Genomic DNA, 22,733 nt, shown 5'->3' with positions numbered 1-22,733 from the left:
CACTCCAGTTATGGGTAATAATGACTACATCACTGCATCCTTTGGTTCTCCCACCTGTGAAAAGGAACAGTTAGCCACAGTAAAAGAGAGTAGGTGGAGGTAGCTAAAGAATGACTGTGAACTAGACTGCCAATAGAAAACTAACTATTTTTATGAACTAGTTTTAAGCGATGCAATTTACTTCTGTGAAAAATACAGATGTTTGCTCCAGGTACCAGGAGTTAAGTGGCTTCCCATTAACTCAAAATCCTTAGCTGAGACCTTAAATGTGAACATAATATGATCTTCTAATTTCTGAATTGCATCCCTGCAATTCACAGAAATAAAGAGTAAACTTTAAAAGTCCATCTTGACAAAACAAAGACAAGTATTAAAGGAGAAGAATAACAGGTTTTAAAAAAATAAACAGATATTAGAATTTAGAAAGATGAGACATTCCACAAGAATGACTGGTCTGTTATTTAACTAAGTGAAAGTCTGTTCACGGGTTTCTGAATGGGTTGTTTCTACTGAAAACTTTAATAATATATAATTGACAACCATAACTAAAGAGGCTGGAATGGAGAGCTTGAATACTTACATTAAGTTCTCATCCTTCTCCTCCCAAGTTACTAAGCAGCACTTCTTGCCTCCCAGAAGTGAGGAGAGTGAGGCCTGCACTCATTAGCTCTACCAGTGCTTGTGGGAGCCCTACCTTGTGCACAGCACTGGCCTAGACTAAGGACTCTGAACAGGAGCAAGAATGAAGGACATGAAAGAAGTCAGATCCTTGAGGGTGGAGATGGTGACTTAGACCTGTTCAGTACTCTTTTCTGCCAGTGTCTCACAGTTTAATAGGTGGCTCTCCTTCCCCTGAACCAGAATATCAGAATGTGTATGGGTCTGTATACGGGTCAAGGAGTTTATAGCCTGGATGCTACAAAGCTCTCTACAGAGCTGGAACCCTTCTTTAGAGATCATACTAGTACAATGCAAGCAATAATAAGAGCCTTAACATCACGTACTGTCTAGTAGTTTATCAGAACTTAGTCCTCAGTTTCTGGTCCCCAGGGTTCTACTGCTGGGTGGAAGGGTCAGAGGGCTGGCCAATGTAATGGGTGAAGGCATTCACTGCTAAACTTATGGCTGAGTGAGAGCCCAGTGAATAGGATGCTCACTACTTTCCCTGAACCAGATTATCTGTAGGACTCAGTGATTAAAACACCTTCTGGTTGTTTTTTTTTTCCCCAGAGAAGGTGAGAGGAGACCTTAGCCCTTTTGGGACAGGGCCAACTTGTCTTTAGGACATAGCTCTATACATTTTTTATTAGCTAATATATTGGCAGCTTTTGTGATTTGGGTAGCTGAGAGTGACTGCACTTGATTCAGCAAAACCTTTGATGGAGGAGGTTTAAGAAGGAGCTCTGTCTAGTGCTTAGTTATCCATCTGGGACCCAGGATGTCCAATAACAAGTAATAGTCATGGTGTGAGCCTCTTGCTTGATGACATGAGTAAGTTCTGCCAGGTGAGAATCATTTTGGGCTTGGGGTCAGGGAGGAAGCTTTTGGTGGAGGCCTTTAAGAAGGGCTTAAGTAAAGATCTAGTTATAGGACTGCTTAGGAGGCTACCCTCTTCAGATAACCTGGCAGATCTGATGAATGTACTTGTATAGCAACGGAACCAATCAATCGGTCAACATGCCAGAGGACAGGGTGAGCATGAGACCTAAAGGACTCTAGTGGGGGGAGAAAAATGAGATTAAATAGGCAAGAGAGTCCTAAGCCTATGCAGTTATAGGCTAACTGGTAATGACAGATTTCCAAGGGTTATTAATGGAGGGCATGCCACAGCCTAGGCTTTCAATGTAGTGCCTTGGGTCACATGGTCCACCAAGGTTAGTAGTGGTCCTGAGTTTAGAAAGGGAAAGGAAGATCTATTAGTTAGGAAAGGCCAGGGAACCAGCCACTAGAGGTCAGCCAGAGACATCAACTTCCCAGGGTTTATCTATCCTGGGTCTACCTACATCTATGTTTCATTGGTGGATAAGACCTCAAAATTCTGGACTCCTGCTCAGCTGGATTGATCCTTGCAAAAAAGAAGGTAACACGATGGTAGAAAGAGCAACAGACTTGGAGTCACAGGGTTGGTTGCTGTCACTTATTGAATGGTCAGAGGCAAGAAATTTAACTTCTTAGTTCTCTTCTCTTTAAAAGGAAGGAGTTAATAGATGCTATCTAATGTCCCAAGACCCAACTCTAATAGTCTGAGTCTAATAAAGGCAGACAAAGGGAATGATTAGGATCTAGCTCAGTGAGAAGAGGGCTTGCAGAAGAAAGGTAGACTGAGATAAGTTATCAGAACCTTTCCCCATGTAGAAGACTACAGAACAGATCCTCAGGTTACTGAGCAAGGAGGGATAACAGAAACGACCACATAGGCCTATCTAGTTCAACATTCATTTGAAAAGGGATACTTTGCTTAAAGCCTTTCAGTAAGACAGAGCTCACCACGCCAAGGAAGCACATTTCACTTTGGGATACTGCTTTATTTTTTCTCTAAATAAAGATCCAAATTATCTCTTTATAACTTCTGGCTACTGTTCCTAGTTTCAGTCTCTGGCACCAAGTAGAGCAAGTCTAACCTTCTTCCAGGTGATGGTCTTTTAAATATTTGAAGAGAGACATCATGTCTGCTCTAAGTCTTCTTTTCTCTAGGCCAGGTAAGAAATGCCATTATCTGCTAAACTTCTTTCCATGTCATTTTCCTTATCTATAAAATACATTTATTAGTGTTATTTTGCTGTTTTCTAGGCACCATCCCATTTGATATTGGTCCCCCTCCCCCCTCCCTCTGTGCCGAAGCCTAGTTATCTGTCAGAATGATCAGAATATCTATATTTATAGGGCTGCCTTAATTACTCCTCTACCATCTTTTGAGCCTGGTGCTTGGCTGGTCACTGCTGCTGCCCTGGCAGGGATTATCTGCCTCTATCACCCCCTTCCCAGTAGGGAATGGGATCCTCTCTGAGCTGCCTATCAGTTTTGTATCCCCTCTTCCTCTCTGTTATTGGGATGAAGGACCAAGTCTGGTGGTCTCATGTTTCTCCTGGGACTAGCAGTAACAGTGGAAACTCAGTCGTGGGAAGGGCTCCCTGACCCAGCAAAGGGTTTGTGCCTAGTGAAGTCGAACTGCCTTTGTGCTTGCTGGTTACACCTCCACAAGCGCCTATCGTTGAGCTGACACTAATGGTGCCTTTATCGAATGATTTCCCCTCTCCTTCCCCTCCTCAGTCCACTGGGCTAGTCAGTGATTTATAAGGAACATAATTCTGTATTCTTCTAGTGCCACTCACTTATCTTCACTGATAGCAAAGTCCCCGGTCAATGGGGAGATTGAATCTTATCAGAAATTTCTGGTGCAATGAACACCCATGGGATGATGGCAAGCCCAAGTACACCTGCTTATTTGAGCCAAAGGTCAGCAACTGAGAACAAAGGTCAGCAACTGAGAAAAGTTAAGAGATACAAACAAGTGATTTCAAAATGGAATCAAATTCTATTTTCAGACAATTTGTAACCCAGAACGGACAGTGCAATGTGTAAAATGAACAAAGAACCTTCCCAAGCTCAGAGTTTATCGACTTGGCCCACTTCTTCATATGGAAGGAAAAACAAAAGGGAGGAGGGAAGAGAGAAAATTTTATCAAGTGAAATTCAAGGAGAGCTGTGTATCAAAAAATTTAACACTGCTGTGTTCTGCTTACACATACACATACATGCATATTGCTAACCTAAAAGATGAATTTAGAGAACAGAGGAAAATAGTGGGTGGATATTATATTAAAAAGGATTCTTCAAAATTGAAAAACTTCTGTACAAATAAAATGAATGCATTTAGGACAAGTTGAATGGGAAAAAAATCTTTTTGTCAAATTTCTCAGATAAGAGTTTGGTATCCAAGACAATCAACAGAAACATGTAAGATCAAAAGCAATTCAGTAAGAAATTCAGTGATGAAAGAAGATGAACAAACAGTTTTTAAAAGAGAAATTGAAAACTCATAACAATCATATGAAAAAGTGTTACAAATCACTAATAATAAGACAAATGCAAATTAAAACAGCAAACTGGCAAAGATGACAACAGATGATTGTGCATTGCGAATGCTGCTATAAATTAGAACAATCATTCTGGAAAGCAGTTATCCCATCCAATCCAATAAACATTTATTAGGTGCCTACTATGTGCCAGGCACTGCGCTAAGCACTGGGGTTAAAATTAATAAAAAGACAGTCCCTGCCTTCAAGGAACTTACAATCCAAAAGGGGAGACAGCACCCAAAAGTAGGCAGGAAAGCCAGTGAAGGGCTATGGAGTTGGGACACCAGGGGTTCCTGGTGTAGAGGGCATCTTGTTCAGTGGTGTTGAAACAAGAGAGGGGCAGCAGATACATAGTAGAGATGCAAATACGGTGACTAAAATATCCATATTCTTTTTTTGATATTATGATATTATTTTATTTCCCCCCCCACTTAATAGCATTTTTTCCAATTACATGTAAAGATAGTTTTCAACATTCACTTTCATGAGATTTTGATTTCCAAATTTTTCTCCCCCCCAAGACAGCAAGGTTATGATATAGGTTATGCATATATAATCATACTAAATATATTACCACATTAGTTATATTGTGAAAGAAGAATCAGAACAAAAGGGAAAAACCACAAGAAATAAAAAACAAAAAAAGTGAAAAAAGTATGCTTTGAGCTGCATTCAGACTCCATAGTTTTTTTCTCTGTATGCAGGTAGCATTTTCCATCATGAGTCTTTTGGAATTGTCTTAATATCCATATTCTTTGATTCAAATATTCTACTACTAGGCATATGCTCCAAGGAGGTCCTCGATAAGAAGATGCAGCACTTTCTGTGGTAACAAAGTAGATGCCCATTGAATGGGGAATGGCTAAACAAATTATGGTATAATATATGAATGCAATGGAACATTACTGCACTATAAGAAATAATTAATATGAAGAATAGTGAGAAGCATGGGAGATGTGAACCAATGCACACTGTTGTAAGCAAAGCAAAAAAAACCAAAAACCCAAAACCCCAAACCCAACAATATACATAATGACTACAATAATGTAATTGGAAAGAACCACCACAAAACACCTGAAAGTGAATGTTCCAACATTACAAAGAAAAAGAATGGTCCTAATAAGAAGAGATATTAGAGGATACGTCTTATTCCTATGCAGAGGTGAGAGGCACACGGGTGTAGAGCACAGCATATATTTTCGCACTTTTTCAATACAGTGATTGGTTTTTTGTTGGTTGTTTTTTTATTCTTCCTCAAAAATATTCTTTAACGTTTGGCAGTGCTTAAGAGTTCCTGATTGGGAGCTGGAAAGCCTGCTTCATTTTATAAAACAAACAATGCATGCAGAATTACAGGGGGGGAAATCACCGTTCCCAAGAACACTGTGATCTTTCAATTCAGAGTTGTCTATTTTACTGTAACTGATTGTGACAACTCTGCACAACTTAAAGGAACTTTATTTAGAACATAACTAAATTGGCTGATCGATGCCCTCACACACAGGGGTCCTCCTGCTTGACCTTCCATCTTCACTTCTGAGTCATTTTGTCCCTGCATCTTTGCTTTTATTAATTTTTTTTTGTACCACAGAACACAATGAACTTGCATCTTCACTTTTCAGCACTGCAGATGACTAAACCACAGGGAGGAATGTTTGCTGCGGAGCAAAGTCTACCAAGCGGTTATTTAGTTTTCACGTTAACACACTGGTTGACTCACTATTTTTAATCTCTCCAGGAAAAGAATCATAGGGCAGTCAGAGAAAGTGCTTAAAAAGACTGAGAAAAATGAACTTATAACCAGCGTGGCTGTCCTGTATTCCTTGTCACAAATGGAAGTTGCTACTACCAGTCAGTTGAAATGCCTGGCTAAAAGGGCATCTTCATAATAGAACTCTGCAGTGTCATGAAAAACAGCTGAATTTTAATGCACAGAAACACAACATCTTAGCACTGGAAGCACCCTCAGTGGCCCTCTAATCCAATTCATTCCTAAACTAGAATCCACTCTATGATTTATCTGACAAACGGTCACCCAGCCTTTGCTAGAATCCTTCTTGTTAGGAGAAAGCCACAATCTCCCCCAGTAGCCCATTCCACTTTGGGAATTCTTGACTTAGTTTTTGCTTACAAGCCTAAAATCACCTCTATGCAACTTCCACCCACTGCTCCCAATTCTGTTGTGGGACTGAGCAGAATACGTCTAATCCCTCTTCTGGGGGAAAGGTTTTTACATACTTGAAGACACTTTTATGTCCTTTTTTTAAACCCTCTCTTCTCCAGGCTAAACATTTTCAGTTCTTTTGACGGGTCCTCACATGAAATGAATCTGAGGTGCTTCACCATCTTGGTTGCCCTCATCGGGATGCATTCCATTTTTACCTACATCTTTCCTAAAATGTCGCATTCAGAAATGGATACAATACTCTCAAACTATACAAAGAAAAGAAATAGCTTGTGTGGCTTTCCTTGGCATCCCCTGTGCTTAGCACTGTTTCTGGCCCACAGTAAGCACTTCAATGCTTATTGATTGATTAGTTGGACAGAATAGTCTTACTACATACTGAATGGTAAGACAGCAATTAATCAGAAACATGATTTTATCAGTAGAAATGACATTAAAGAAGATGCAGTATTATTTGCTTTGTTACTGCACTCAAAGGACCATGGAACTTTTTCATTTGTGCAGCTGAAACCTTTCATATGTGTGGTCTTCCCCATTAGAATGTGAGCTCCTTGAGAGCAAAGATTATCTTACCTCTCTATTTATATCCCCAGTGCTTAGCACGTAATGATTCCCATTCGTTTTTCATTTATTCATTCTCCTCTAAGCCGTCTGACCACTCCTGTTCAGTCTTCTTTGTTGGATCTTCATCCAGGCTATGTCCACTATCCATGAATCCCACCCCATGATCGGTCCTTGACTCTTCTCTTTTCTTTCTATGTTATCTCACTTGGTGATCTTATCAGTTTCCATGAGTCCAATTATTATCTCTATGCAGATGACTCCTAGATCTACATGTCTAGCCCTAGTCTCTCTCCTAAATTATTGTTATATATCACCAATTGTCTTTTGGACATCTTGAACTAGCTGTCCTATAGGCATCTCAAATTCAACATATCCAACACAAAAATCACTGTCTTTCTCCCTAAACGCTTCCCTCTTCAGAACTCCCCTACTACTGTAAAGGGGACCACCATCCTCCCAGTCACTCAGGCTTACAACCTTGGGATCATCCTTGACTCCTCACTCCCACTTAAATCACACATACAATCTGCTGTCAGATCTTGTCATTTCTACATTCACAACATATCTTGTAGAAATCCCCTTCTCTCTATTTATATAGCCATCACCCTAGTACAGGCACTCATCATTCTCTATCTGGACTACTGCAACAGCCTTTCAAATGGTGTCCCTGTCTCAAGGTTCTACTCCAATCTATCCTCCACTGAGCCATCAAAGAGATTTTCTTAAAGTGGGGGTCTTTTAACTTCCGGAATCAAATAGAAAATCCTCATTTTGGTATTTAAAACCCTTCACAGTTGGGCCTTTTCTAACCTTTCCAATCTTCTTACACTTTACTTCCTTCCCTACATTCTCTACATTCAGCTTCACTGGCCTCCTTATTCCAAGCACAGGATAATCCCTCTCTCCATCTGGCACTGGCTGTTCTTCATATTGGAATACTATCCCCTCACCTCCACTTTTTAGCTTCCTTGGCATCCTTCAAATCTGTTCAAATCCCATCCTTTGTAGAAGGCTTCTTCTGGGCTTTCCCCTTTCCTCCTTCCCACCCCTCCTTCCAAACCCACTCTCTTCTAAAATTACCTTCCATCTATTCTCTATACATCTTGGTGTACAGAGTTACTTGGATGTTTTCTCTCCCGTTAGAATGTGAGTTCCTTGAGGTAGGCACACCATTTTTTAAATTTTATATATCTAGCACGGTGCCTAGCCCATAGGAAGGCCTTAATAAATGTTTGTTGATTAATTGAAATGAGGATCTAGGTATATTACTTTATGTAATAAAGGTGGCCTCCTATGGCCACCTGCCCTATCTCTCTGCCATCCTTTGACATGGCAGATAAAGATCAACCCAGATTGGAAAAAGTCTCTATTTGACCAATTGAAACACTGTTCTTTGTCACAAAGATCACAGTACTGACCCATTCGTATATCTGATGTTTTTAGTTTTATTACATCAATTTATACTGATCCATCCATTCCAAGCTACCTGATCTACCTTGTAAAGAACTGGAAACATTTGTGAGCAGTCTAGAGATAAGGGAGAAAGCAGTCTGTAGCTATGCAACAGAGCAAAGCCCAGAATGGAATGGAATTCATAGATTCATTAGTTTGGTGATCTTATCAAAGGAGCTAATTAGTCAGAAGAAGACTTTTCCTTGTGGCAAGTTTCCATTGGAATGGTCAAGGTAGGTTCTCCCAATACTCTAGTTCTTCCTCTGGTCTTGTTCTTCTCTCTGAGTTTCTTGTTGGTTCCTTGCTATTCCTGCCAGTCCCTGTTCTCTCCCCGCTTTTCATTTCTTTCTTTCTTTCTTTTTTTTTTTTTTGGAAATAGAATTAAAATTATATTTATTACTTAGTTTTCCATTCAATGTTATGGGATACTCTTCAATATATGTATTACTACAATCAGTATATGGTACATATTGGTAAAAACTTTGTACACCTTCAAATTATTGACATAGTGAAGATCTGACTACATTTAAAAAAATTATCATGACCTCCTCATAGCAGAGAAATGAATTAATAACTTTTAAAATTAATTTATTTTGATTTATCAACAATCGCTTCCATATTTTCATTTCTTTCTGCTGGCTCTTTGTCTATTAGAGACCCATTTTCCTCACCTATAAAATGACTGGATTAAGTGATTTTCATGGCCCATTCTAGTTGTAAACTACGATCCCAAGTAATATAACTTCTGTAGCGTCTCCTCCAATATTGCAACAAAGCAACGAGAATTTCTGGTTATAATGTTTCCTGCTGCTGATTCCTGATGGTACCAAAACTAAATGTCTTATTCTTCTCTATGATGAGAGTTTAACTTCTCATAACTGAATTACTGGTCACAAAAAAATGATACCCAAATGATACCCCAAAGACCTTTGCCTTAGGTTGAAGTCATTAGGATTTTCCTGCTTTACTCATCTTTTTTGTTCTTCTCCCGAGATAGGGCAATTGTGAACTTGTATTTTTGGTTCAAAAGAGGCTCCAGACATTTTGCTTGGACTGAAATTGAGGGTTTAAGTTTGGTCAGAGCCTTGGCTAGGAAATGGTAGTATTTAGTTTTAGAAGAGTATCCAAGGTGCATGGTGCTTGGCTGATTTACACTTGCCTAAACCACTAAGAAAAGGTGGCGTTCCGAAATAAGCGGAGATTGCCAGGCATTCTGGGATGGTTTAGTGTTTCACTAAGTAGTGACCCACAGGTTGCTCCAGTTATTGCTTGTTTTTTTAAGAAAGTAAGATGATTGTTTAGAATCCCTATCATCAGGGGCATGTTTTCAGTATTCATATACTGCATATTTTGCAAAAAGCCATGAACAATTACTTTATGGTTTGCATCTAGAGAATAAATTGGCCAGATACCATGGGGTATGTGTGTGCATGTGTGCATGTGCCCATGCGTGTGTGTGTGTGTGTGTGTGTGTGTGTGTGGACAGTCACTTCACTAAAAATAGTTCAGGAAATGACTGGGTAATTTAATGTAAGATATTCTGAGGTTAGAGCTAGGGAAGAAAAAGGCCCAAACATGATTTACAAACAAAAAAGCCTCAGCTGGGAATTTAGAGAAAGGCCAAGAGGAGCAAGCACAGACAAAGTGGGCTTGACTTTACAAGAGCTGAAGGATGCAGCAAAAATCCTGGAATGCTTAATTACTTTTAAGAAAGCGACTGTGGTAGCAGTTGATGAACAGATTTACACATTGGCAAAGAACATTTCCTTTTGGACAAGAGAATGAGTATCTGGGAATAATGTACATGTTTAATATTCTCTCTAATCAAACTTTAAACCTTTCTCTATTTTTGCATAAACAATAAAATTGCCCCAAGTCAGCCAGCAGGGGAGAGAAAGATAACAAAGGGTCTGGAGCTCCTAAATCAGATATAATGGGTCCTAGAATGATATAAAATTGGTTGAATTTGAGTCATTATTTTTGTTACTTATGTGGACGTTTAATTTGCTTTCATTTTTTCTTTGGCTAGGAAAATAAAAACAAATGCCAGAGAGAGCAGAATTTATATGAATTTATTTGTCCATAAAGGTTTGAAAAAATTTAGAACCAATGCAAAATCCCTGAAAGGATTTTGAAGAAAAAAAACTGTTGCAATAGAATACTAGCTAATTTCCTTATCAGTGAAGAATAATTAACAAATTCATTAATTATCCTTCTATTTACATTTAATTCCCAGAGCTAATTGTTTAAGTGGCTCTGCCTAGATTATAGATCATTAGGGATTACAAATAAATGAAAGCATATTTGGATTTCATAGAACTTTACCTTTCTAATTAGGAAACCAAGCTCAGTCAATACTTCTGACAAAGGCACATAATCTTTACTTAAATACTCAGCTTTAGGGATGGAATGCAAACAAGGATTATTTCATTAATTGTTCTTTCCTACTGTTACATTAGCTTATCTACATTTTTGGCTCTAATATAGACAAGTGCTCAGTAAATGCTTCTTAACTAACCTGCTGGTATATAATTTCACAGCTTTCTGTGTACATGAAATTACAACAATCTTAAATGAATGGAATAGATATTTAGAGGGGCAGGAACATGGTACGGTGGATAAAGTGCCAGGAAAACTCAACTTCATGAGTTGAAATCTGGCCTCAGACACTTACTAGCTGTGTGACCCTGGGCCACTCACTTAACCCCATTTGCCTCAGTTCCTCATCTGTATGAGCTAGAGAAGGAAAAGGCAAACTACTCCAGTATCTTTGCCAAGAAAACTGCAAACGGGGAGAGTCAGACATGACTGAAAAATGACTTAACAACAACAACAAAGATATTTAGAAGAAAGCTGTTCTAATGTTTCCTTTCACCAATCTATCATAGGGCCAATTCTAAATTCTTCTTACATTCTTAATTTTGTAAACTTATGACATATCTAGTCTTCGCTGTTATTCCAATTAGAAACCTTAGGAGTATAGAGTAACTTCTCTCTCAATGACAGTAAGAGGGAGATAATAATGTTTAATAGTAGTCAAAGTACAGAGGAACCAAAGTTATGTTTTTTCTTGCTTTTGCAACTTGGGCATATGCTGTAGAATCCTGGATTTATGGAGATACTTTAATACTTTAATGGATCTGTGATTTTATAGATGTAGGTTCTTCCTTCCAAGGGCACAGTAGCAACCCATCAATACCTTCCCATCTTAGGCAGCGTTGGATTATGTCTTGCAATAAATATTCCACAAGAGGTTCCTGCACTATGCTAGGGAGTGCTTCCTTTGGAACTAGTAACATTTTGTGGTTATCAGTGGAGCACACGGGTTCTCTCTCTCAGTTGTCCCTAGTTCTTGATACATGAAGCCATTCACTTCTTTGGTAATATGTCCTGCCCTTTATCTCCTCTGCAGTTCTTTGTCAGTAACATGATGCAGCCTACACATGCCCATCATGTGTTTCACCATTGCCTTTTGAGGAACCTGAAACTTTAATACTTTGGAGATTATGCTTTGTAGGCATGATGTATCACTGGATAAATATTGGTTTTTATAAAAGATGGACTGTGATTTCAGGGAAAAGCTTGATTTCAGGGTCATCAAAAGCACTATACAATTTCCCAAATATAGTCCAACTCATTCTCCTATTCAACTGTGAGCCCATTTCCTTGATGGGTAATATTCTTTTTTTTTTTTTTAGTGAGGCAATTGGGGTTAAGTGACTTGCCCACAGTCACACAGCTAGTTAATTTTTATTTGTCTGAGGCCAGATTTGAACTCAGGTCTTAGTGACTCCAGAGCTGGTGCTCTATCCACTTGCCATCTATCTGCCCTGATGGGTAATATTCTTATGTAAAATGAAGCTTTTAAGTTAATAAGACATTTAGAAGTCTGTTGCTCCAGCTAGAGAGCATTACTTGGATAATGTAGATTTTTAAGAAATCTGACTTATTCATGTATTTTCATTGATGTACCTATTTAATCTAAAATTCTTTAAGAATTGAGTCAAAATGTGCAGCTTTTGTATTAAGCCTCCTTATGAGAAACAACAATTTATAATCCTGCTTTTTATGACATATATATATATATGAGATTGTGGATAGCTCAACTGTAGGTAACCTCTTCTGTCCCTTCAAAAGTCCAAGTCACATTAATAGACCCAAAGAAAAGAACATGCTCAAAGCTGGATTCATTTAAAAAAGGGAAAGCCCCAGAGGTAACTGGTGACTGATGCATAGGCATGAGCAGCATGAACACTGGAGTTGCTTAGGAATGAGTTAGGTAAATTTAGAAAGGAAAAGAAAAAGGATACAAATCAGTGAAGGAAAGAATGGCATTGGTCTTAATCATTTTTATATTCATGTTCATTGGCCAACACTTTATCTTACTCCCAACCCTGAATAGAATTTCCTTAACTGGACAGGCTCATTTGATTCTAGAAATTTTCCACTTGCACCATGCCAATTCATTCATCCATTCACTTAATAAGCACCGATGTTTGCTACACAAATATCTACATGGCTCCTGCTCTCAAAGAGCTAAGCATCATCCTAGGCACTGGGGAGATAAAAACAAAGTAGCATCTGCCCTCAGGAGCATGATTTCTGTTGAGGGAAAAATGTGAACATGAAAAGTGGAGAAAAAAACCCAAATGCAAAGGCATGGAGGGAACACATTCCAGACATACAAAATAACTCGAGCAAAGATGTGGAGATGGGAAACCCTACGTTCTGTATGGGGAACAGTAGATAGGACAATTTGTGTGGGACAGAGGATGTATGAAGGAAAGTAATGTGCACTAAACCCAAGAGACAGACTAGAGTCTAAAGGGAAGAGGGTTTGTGTTTTATCCTTTAGGTAAGAGGGGTCCCCTGGAGGCTAGCTTCATGGACAGTGACAGCTGGTTAGTCAACAAGCATTTCTTATGCATCTACTATCTACCAGAAAATGTGCTAAGCACGCTGGTTACAAGAAAGGAAAAATCATGGTTCCTGCTCTCAAAGAGCTCACATTCTAACAGGGGAGACAGTATACCAAGAACTAAGTAGTATACACATGATAAAGATAATGCAAATAGATGGTATTCTCCTAGAATACCTTCAGGTACAGGTACCCTAGAGGGTCCAGGAAAGCCTGGAGACAGAAGTGAGAAAGGAGAAAATTCCAGGTATAGGGAGACAGCCAGTGAAAAGGCACGGAGCTCATCCCGGGGATCATTAGATAGCTACCAGGATTTGGACTGGGTGATACATAAGACAGAGTCAAACTTTTCCTTCTGGAATAACAGTTTTCAAGCCCTGCCACTACAAAAATACTGATCCCAGGCAAGGTCACCTCTCAGTGCTCCGAGAAATTCCGGGACTATAAGTTACAGAGAAAGTACCAACTTTTAATTGGCAGAGGATGCTTCCTTAGGAGTTGCTAATGTCAGCAAAATCACAGGTCCAATCTTTATCCTTATCTCTGCAGAGAGTGAATTAGAGAGGGGAGAATGTAGAGACAGGGAGACCAATTAGGAGGTTCTTGCAACAGTCCAGGTGAGAAGTGATAAGGGCCTAAGAAGGGGGAAGATATGAAAAATACTGTGGAAGTATAATTGTCAGGACTTGGCATTTAATTAGATATTGAGGGTGAGGAGGAGAGAAGAAATGAAGATGATACCAAGCCTGGGTGATGAGAATAGTGATGTCTTCAATAGAAATAAGAAAGCTAGGAAGAGGGAAGAATCGAGGAAAAAATAATGAGTTCAATTTTCTACACGTCGAGTTTGAAAACTGGTTGGCGATGTTCAATAGTGAGTGGGTGTTGTGGGAGTGGAATTTAGGAAAGAAGACTAGATATGGACATACCTATTGAGGAGTCATTCTGTCTAGAAATGATTTTTGAACCCAAGGGACCTAATGTCGTCTCTTGTGACATTGCTCTATAAATTTATACACTATAATTCATTACAGTAAAATCCAACTTTTAGATACTTTCAACCAAATGATGATGCTGATTTTATAAATGAACCTGAGTGAAATGATAAAAGAAATAATCTGAACTATGCTAATATTTTAAAATAAAATCTTAAACAGTTGTTATTTATAATTTTCCTTTATTAAGAAGGGGACAGAAAGGTCAGAGGTACAGGTACATTTTATTTCCCATTCTTCAAATGGAATACAATAAGGGTGTTTTCACTACATTTTTAATGGAAAATAAATTTTAGATTTTAGTTAATTTTTGAAAGGTAACCTTAGTACTAGTTTACTCTGTAGTATATATATCTGTATACAGCAAAATCCTTTATGGCATTTTTGTGAAGGATCAGAAAATGCCAGGGAAAAAAAGTGAAGTATAAAAATGTGAAGTATAAGTTACATTAGGAGGAGAGTGTTAACATGGTCAAATTCAGTAACAGAGCCCCAGTTGCTACTAACATAGTAAAAGACCCTATGTAAGTTAATCTATAAAAAGCCTTCCTTCTGCTTCTTGCTCAGTATAACAATGTCACCCAGAAGTTCTCGCTAAAAACTAGACAAGCAACTGAGACATCTTAAAAGGTTAATAACAATTCAGTCCCATTGTTCAGCTTCTGGAATATAAGTGCACATGGATCTTGCCCCTAAAGTACTAGGTAATACCAACCGAATGGTTATAGGTTACCATGCGTGAAGATGTCACTTGAAGAGATCTGAGACAATACAACTTTAAACTAATGAACACACTCTTTCCCGTTCCCTAGTCTGGTTTCCTTAGGACTTTCTCATTTTTTCTTTCTTCTCCATTCTTTCTAAAGGCCAGTCCCTAATGCCCTGTCAGGAGTAACTTGATTTTAATTTTTTGGTAATAGTTCCCCTACTAGTCCCACTTGTGGTCATTGGTGATACATATTTGCAAGACAGCTGGTTGGCTTCATGCAACAGGGTTTTCCTTTTTTTGCAAAATTAACCAGGCAGTTCAATTTGACAAACATTTATTAAGGGCCTACCATGTGTAGGGTACTGTGCTAGATTTGGAAAGACAAAGACAAAGAATGACACGGTGTCTACAATCTGGGGATTGATATTCTATAGGAGATCCAGTCTCTTCATTTTTCCTGATAAGTAACATCAGTGACTAATCAACTGAACTATCTAACTAGTTAGTTAAGTTTCAATATTTCTCATCAGCAAAACTACTTTATAAGCTTTTGTAACTGTGCACAGCAGTACCCTGGGGGGTAAACAGTCTTTGCAGAGGTCAGAATCTTTCCATCCATCCCTAAAGAATACCAAATATGTATATAGGCATCTTCTTTCACAATATAATTATTAGGAGACTGGACTGCTATGTGGCCAGGGGGAGAAAAGGGAGATACAAGAATATGTCACCCTGAAAGATTCCCTCTTCATTATCTACTGCTGGGGGTGGGGTTTGCAAGGTGAATCAAGCCTCTGTAATTAACCTGAGGTGGTACTTAGGATTTTGGAGAGGAAGTACATAGTTGTCCCAGACCTGATTCATAGTATGTACCCAGAATACCTTTTTACTCTTCTCTTTGGAAAGACCCTAGACATGAGTCAAATGCCAAGCCTTAAGTGATTTCCACCAGTGCATAACGAGTAGGAGCATAACGAGGTTGAGGATGAGAAAAAAATTTTAAACCCTCTTGTTAGAAACCACGCTCCTCAAAGCTAAATTCAGTCTCACCTTGTGTAGAGGTCCAGAGAAGAAGAGCCCCATTATCGGAGAGTATGAGGGCAAGGAGATGAAACAGGATAAGCAGGGACACAGGCTAGGCTAGGAATATTTTGGTATGCAGTGGGCTTTTGTTTCTTTCTTTGACCTTGAAGAAGGTGCCCAGCAGTGGGGGCGAAGTTTAGACGTGTTTGTTGTTCTTGTTCACCCTTTATTTTCGAAGAGGACCAATGATGTCATGGGCAATGTCTTCACTTGCTTGTTCATGCACTGGGGTTAAGTGAAGCAGAGTTGGCAAAGTCATCGGCTTCACTCTTTCTCTCAGAGTCATCAGAAGTCCAGTGGGGCAAGACAAAAAGTCAGAATGACTGGCGATGACCCAAGCTGTAGTGGATGATCTAGGCATCTTTGATGACCGAGCTCTCAGCCAGGCCTGCACAACCTGTGGCCCGTGGGCCACTTGTGGCACGCCAAAGGATTTTGGGCGGCCCACAAAAAAGGTAGAGGCAATGTAGAGGAAATCTTTTAGCGGGCCATAGGTTGTGCAGGCCTGCTCTAGGCACTCCACAGCCCCTGCTTCAGCTTCCTCCATGGCTTTTGGAAAAAACTGTCGTCGTCTGCACATTCTGCCGGTGGAAGTCTTCACATGCTTCACACTCTAACTCACTGGTGGGTTTGAGGCCCATCAGTTACCCTCAACCTGGGTTAGCCTGTCTGCTGAGTTGGTTTTAGTTGGGTGTGGCTGTTGCACATGCTCCAGCTTCTTGGAGCCACAGGTGAGAACTGGGTGAGAGATGGACACCAAAGGTGGATGGCCAGCCCTGAAAAGGGCTCAGCAACCCCTCCTACCTCCCTGCCCCATATACACCAGTCACTTTTCTTAACATAATACCAAATCAGTAACCAGGACAGATCAATTCATAGCACTGACAATGGCATATTATTGTGTCTTGTCTTCCCAAATTTTTATTTGCAGTATGAGGATTCATCATCTGTTATTTATGAAAGATAAGCAAGTTTTTTGGTGTATAATTCTGGCTAACTGATCTTGTCTTCTTAGGTATTTGGTGTTAAATTTTTATTTCCTTGCAAAATCTGCATCAATGAATCCAGATTTCTTAAAAAATACCTATTTGTAATTTCTAGTGACAATGATAATTAACACAAACCTCTCTCTGTAAATGAATCTGTACGACAGCCCCATATGATGGCTATTATTTTTCTAAACTTAACTGTGGCACATGTTACAAAATGCTGGTCAAAACCTAATTTCTTCCCAATTGGTTTTTAGTTTTCTTAGCAGTTCTTATTTTAAAATGAAATTAATTTCCCTAGTAATTTATAGTCCTGAGTTTATCAAATAATAGCTAATGTCTTCTGATTCTCGCTTATCAAGTCTATTCCACTGATCAATCTTGTAAAAAAATCCAGCACCAGATAGTTTCGATGACCACTGCTTTAAATATTGTTTGAGGTCTGGTAACGCTATGTCCCCTTCATTCAGAGCTTTGTTTGTTTCCTCAAGTCATTCTCCTGAAATTCTACAAATGAAGTACTCTTGTTTTGTTTAATCCTATTAAGTATCCCATTGGCAATATAGTTGATAGTACACTAAACCTGTACATAAATTTAGGTAGCACAATCAATTTTATTATACTGGCAATTAGTCCCAATAATGAACAGTGACTATTTCTACAATTATTTAAGTCTTTTGGCTTTCTATAAAGAGTTTTTTTGGGGCAGCTAGGTGGCACAGTGGGTTGGGCACTGGCTTGGATTCAGGAGGACCTGAGTTCAAATCTGACCTCAGACACATAACACTTACTAGCTGTGGAACCTTGGGCAAGTCACTTACCCCTATTGCCCAGCCAAAAACAAAAACAAAACAACAAGAGTTTTTTGTAAATTTATACAAATTATGCATGTGTTTTGGTATGTCAACTCCCAGATATTTTATGCATTTTGTAGTTTGAATGGAATCCCTCTTACTCTAATTGCTTCCCTTTCTGCGTCCCTGCTCCAGATTCCCTGAACTTTTTTCTCCATTATATCTAGTATTCTTTTCAACCTGGAAGATTCCTCTGCCCCTGTGGCCCCTTCCTCTCATGAGAATTTTCATTCTAAGGAAGGACCCCTAGGCACACCATATTTGCTCCATTCCTCTCTGGGCCCCACTTCTTACTTTCTGAACTTCTTCCTCTACCATGTTTCCATCGAGATATCTCCCTTCCCTTCTTTTCAGCTTTATTTTATGCGTTGTCCTCTCCATTAGAATGTAAGCTCCTCAAGGGCAGGTGCTATCTTTCTTTTTGGTTGTATTTGTATTGCTAGCACTTAGCACAGTTCCTAGTACATGGTAAGCGCTTAATAAATACTATTACTCTATAGAGATGTTGATGGTTTTGTGGACTTTGTCTCTAGCTACTTCACTGAAACTATTATCTCAATTAATTTCTTCACTGATTATTTTGGGTTATCCAAGTATATCATGTTATCTACAAATAAGGAAAATCGCATCTCTTCTTTGCTGATTTTATATTTTTAGTTTTGTTCTTTTGTCTTAACTGTGATAGCAAGCATTTCTAGAACTGTGTCAAATAATACTGGGGAGAGAGGCATCTTTGTTTTACATATTTATCCTAGGAAAGCTTCTAGTATTTCTCTATTGCAAATATTGATAGCTGTTGGTTTTAGAAATGTGTTTCTGACCATGCTAAGGACCCTTTCCACCATATTTTATGGTGAATATAAATGAATGTTATATCTTATCAAAGAGTTTGTCTTGCATTTATTAAGATCATGTGATTTTTAATTTTTTTTGTCTACATGATTAATTATGCTATTTGACTTCCTAATGTTGGACCATCCCTGAATCCTTGTATCACTTGATCATGGTAAGTTATTTGTTGGATACATTACTGCTGACTCCTTGTAAAAATTTTATTTAAGAATTTTATATCAATACTCATCTGTGAGATTATCTATAGTTCTATTTCTCTTCCTTGTTTTCTCTAATTTGGGTATCAGGACCATATTTGTCGCGAGAGTATAGAGTTCCTTGTCTCTCTTTTTTTTTTGAGAATGATTAATGTAGCAGATGTATTATTATTCTTTAAAATTTCCCCTAATATATTTTTATTTAGTTCATTAAATATTTCTCAATTACATGTTAAAACAATTTTTAACATTTGTTTTTTGAAAATTTTGAGTTTTAAATTCTCTCCCTCCCACCCCTTGCCCTTCTTTGAGAAGGCAAGCAATTTGATATGGATTATACATGTGAAGTCATTCAAAAGATATTTTCATGTTAGCCATGTTGCAAAAAAAAAACCACACAAAAAAACACAGATAAAAAACCCACCCCACAAGAAAAAGAAATAAAGTTTAAAAAGTATGTATGCTTCAGTCTGTATTCAGACTCCATCAGTTTTTTCTCTGCAGGTGGATAGCATTTTTCATCATTTTAAGTCCTTTGGAATTGTCTTAGATCATTGTATTGCTGAGAATAGATAAGTTATTCACAGTTAATCAATGTATGATATTTCTGTCACTGTGTACAATGTTCTAGTTTTGTTCACTTCAGTCTACATCAGTTCATATACGTCTTTCCGAAAGCATCCTGTTTGCCATTTCATATAGTACAACAGTATTTTATCACAACCATATACCTACAGCTTATTCAACCATTTCCAAATTAATGGGTATTCTCTCAATTTCCAATTGTTTGCCTTCACAAAAAGAGCTGATATATAAATATTTTTGTACATAGAGCTTATTTTCCTTTTTCTTTGATCTCTTTAGGATACAGACATAATAGAGGTATTGCTGTGTCAAAGAGCGTGTACTTTTATAGACCTTTTGGTCATAGTTCCAAATTGCTCTCCAGAATGGGTGGATCAGTTCACAACTCCATCAACAATACATTAGTGTCCCAATTTTTCCACATTCCCTCCAACATTTGCCATTTTCCATTTCTGTCCTATTAGTCAATCTGATAGGTATGAGGTGGCACATCAGAGTTGTTTTAATTCGCATTTCTCTAATCAATAATGATTTAGAGCACTTTTTCATATTACCATAGCTTTGATTTCTTCTTCTGAAAATTGTCTATTCATATCCTTCATCTCCTTTGACCATTTATCAATTAGGGAATGTCTTGTTTTCTTCTAAATTTGACTTAGTTCTCTATATATTTGAGAAAGAAGGCCTTTATCAGAGAAACTCGCTATAAAATGTTTTTTACCTTGGCTGAATTAGTTTTGTTTATGCAAAACCTTTTTGATGAAACAAATAAAACAAAAGTTGTCCATCTGACATCCTGTAATGCTCTCTTTTGTTTGGTCATAAATTCTTCCCTTGCCTATAGATGTGAGAGGCAAAACTTTCTATGCTCCCTTCTTTTGTTTATGATATCATCCTTTATGTCAAAATCATGTACCCATTTTAACCTTGTCTTGGTATATCATGTAAGATGTTGGTCTATGCTTAGTTTCTGCCAAATTGCTTTTCAGTTTTTCCAGTAATTTTTATCAAATAGTGAGTTCCTGTCGCAAAAGCTTAGATCTTTGGGTTTGTCAAACAATAGATTACTATGGTCATTTATTATTGGGTATTGTGTTCCTAATCTATCCCACTGATTTGCTATTCTTATTTCTCAGCCAGTAACAGATTGCTTTGATGATTACTGTTTTGTGATACAGTTTGAGATCTTGTACTGATAGGCCACCTTCCTTCCCATTTCTTTTCACTGATTCTCTTGATATCCTTGACCGTTTTTTTTTCCAGATGAATTTTGTTATTTTTTTTCTAGTTCTATAAAATACTCTTTTGGTAGTTTGATTGGTATGGCCCTGAATGAGTAAATTAATTTAGGCAGAGCTGTCACTTTTATTATATTGGCTTGGCTTATCCATGAACAATTAATATTTCTCCAGTTGTTTAGATCTGACTTTATTTGTGTGAAGTGTTTTGTAATTGTGTTCACATAGTTTTTGGGTTTATCTTGGCAGATAGATTCCCAAGTATTTTATATTGTCTGCAGCTAGTATTAATTATTCTTTAAACTTTGATAGAATTCACTTGTAAACTCATTTGGTTTAGGCTTTTTTCCCCTATAAAATTAGACATTTTTATATATCTTAAAATACTAAAATTTATATTTTACTTAAAAATAATTTTCTTTATTTCCCTATAAATAATTCATTTACAGGTTGTTCATTTTATTTTCCCTGAGATTGGGTTGTTTTAGATCTCTCTTTCTTATTTGTTAATTTGGCTATTTCATATTTTTGTGGATACTCATCATTTAAAAAAACCCTGTTTTCCTGGCATATAACTGAATATAGGACTTTCTGATAATTCTCCATTTCTTGTCTATTTTTGCATATGGATTGAACTCTATTCATTTTTAATTTTGATTATTTGATTTTCTTCTTAATCAGGTTGGCTAGTGGTTGATCAATTGTATTAGTCTTTAAGAAAAAGAAAAACAAAACAGGTCTTAGTTTGTTCAACAGTTTCATATTTTTAATTTCCAAGTTTCTCTATTATGAATAGCTACTATTATATTGTCATATCTTTGAATGCTTAAAAGTCTACATATATTCATTAGCTAATGTGACTTTAAATAGATTTGCCTCTTCAAGAACTATTAGTTCCTTAGAAGGGAGGCATCTCAAGTTTTTACACTAATTTATCCTAAGATATTTAATAAATAGTATTTAATTACACACATATACACACAGAATCAATGAATTATTTTTCTTGAATTCATTTCAAGGAAGGAGTAAGCCAGGCTGTTAAGTTTGACTTTTTATAATTCTAAAACATTAAACTATTCATTTCAGAACATAGAGCTCAGTCTGAAAAGTCAACATTTTTTGTATGAAAAAGTAAATACTCATTCTCTTTCCTATTGTGTAGTCAAGTTACTTATTTACAGTCTCATAAGGGGAAAAAGCATACACTAAATGATGATCTAAATGATGTTATGATAATTTAATTATTAAATATTGCTCAGCTAAGCTTGAATTTTGGGCATGATGTTTTTGTACCAACAAAAAGTATGTTTGAAATAACTAAATAACCTCTGGTATCTAGGTATTTGGTATCAAATCTGTACCTAAATTATGTCAAAATTTTCATGATCTCTATAGTTATAAAGTATCAGTAAGTGGTAGTTTTGTGAACTGTAGATCTTACTCTTTTCAATCACATATCTCCCTTGTAACCTCTCTGGATATAAGAATTTCATTTAAACCTGTTAAAAATTACCAAAGACACACCCATTTATTTGAAGACTTTAACCAGCTGCCATTTACTTTTGAGATAGTGGCATGGGGGACAATTAGAATGTGTTTTCATGAAACAAATTAGGTGCAAAACAAATGCAAAATACTAGACAGTTTGATTTAATTTAAAAAATATTTACTCTGTAAGGCACTATTTTAGGTCCTGGGGGTACAAAGAAGAAAAAGGACAAAGTTCCTGAAAAAGAATTTACTGTGTTGGTAAATAAAAATCTAATATCTGACAGGGACTATGTTTATAGTAAGTACTCAACTAACACTTGTTGAATGAATGAGTCACAATCATTGCTGTGCTATAATAATCTCAATGCTTCAGAGCTATGGATGTAGTCAAATGTCGGTGAAGTAGTTTTGTAAACAACCAATGTTAAACGATACGGTTGTGTTATCATATCTGTAGCCATAACACAACTCCAAGAACAGATCTTGTATTAAGAACTCCTGGGTTGCCTTTGCAATGGATATCTAAGCAGGCATTCTTTAAT

The 22,733-nt window shown here is 37.5% G+C and overlaps 1 protein-coding gene across 1 annotated transcript in view; it reads right to left on the bottom strand.

Moving 5' to 3' along the window:
- PLEKHM3 (pleckstrin homology domain containing M3) overlaps positions 1-22,733 on the bottom strand; it is a 195,115-nt gene that overhangs the window by 6,802 nt on the left and 165,580 nt on the right.

The sequence above is a fragment of the Phascolarctos cinereus genome, unplaced genomic scaffold, assembly GCF_003287225.1.
Source record: "Phascolarctos cinereus isolate Bilbo 61053 unplaced genomic scaffold, phaCin_HiC Scaffold_7;HRSCAF=346, whole genome shotgun sequence".
In the NCBI taxonomy this organism is placed as follows: Eukaryota; Metazoa; Chordata; class Mammalia; order Diprotodontia; family Phascolarctidae; genus Phascolarctos; species Phascolarctos cinereus.
This window is presented reverse-complemented; position numbering and strand designations above follow the sequence as displayed.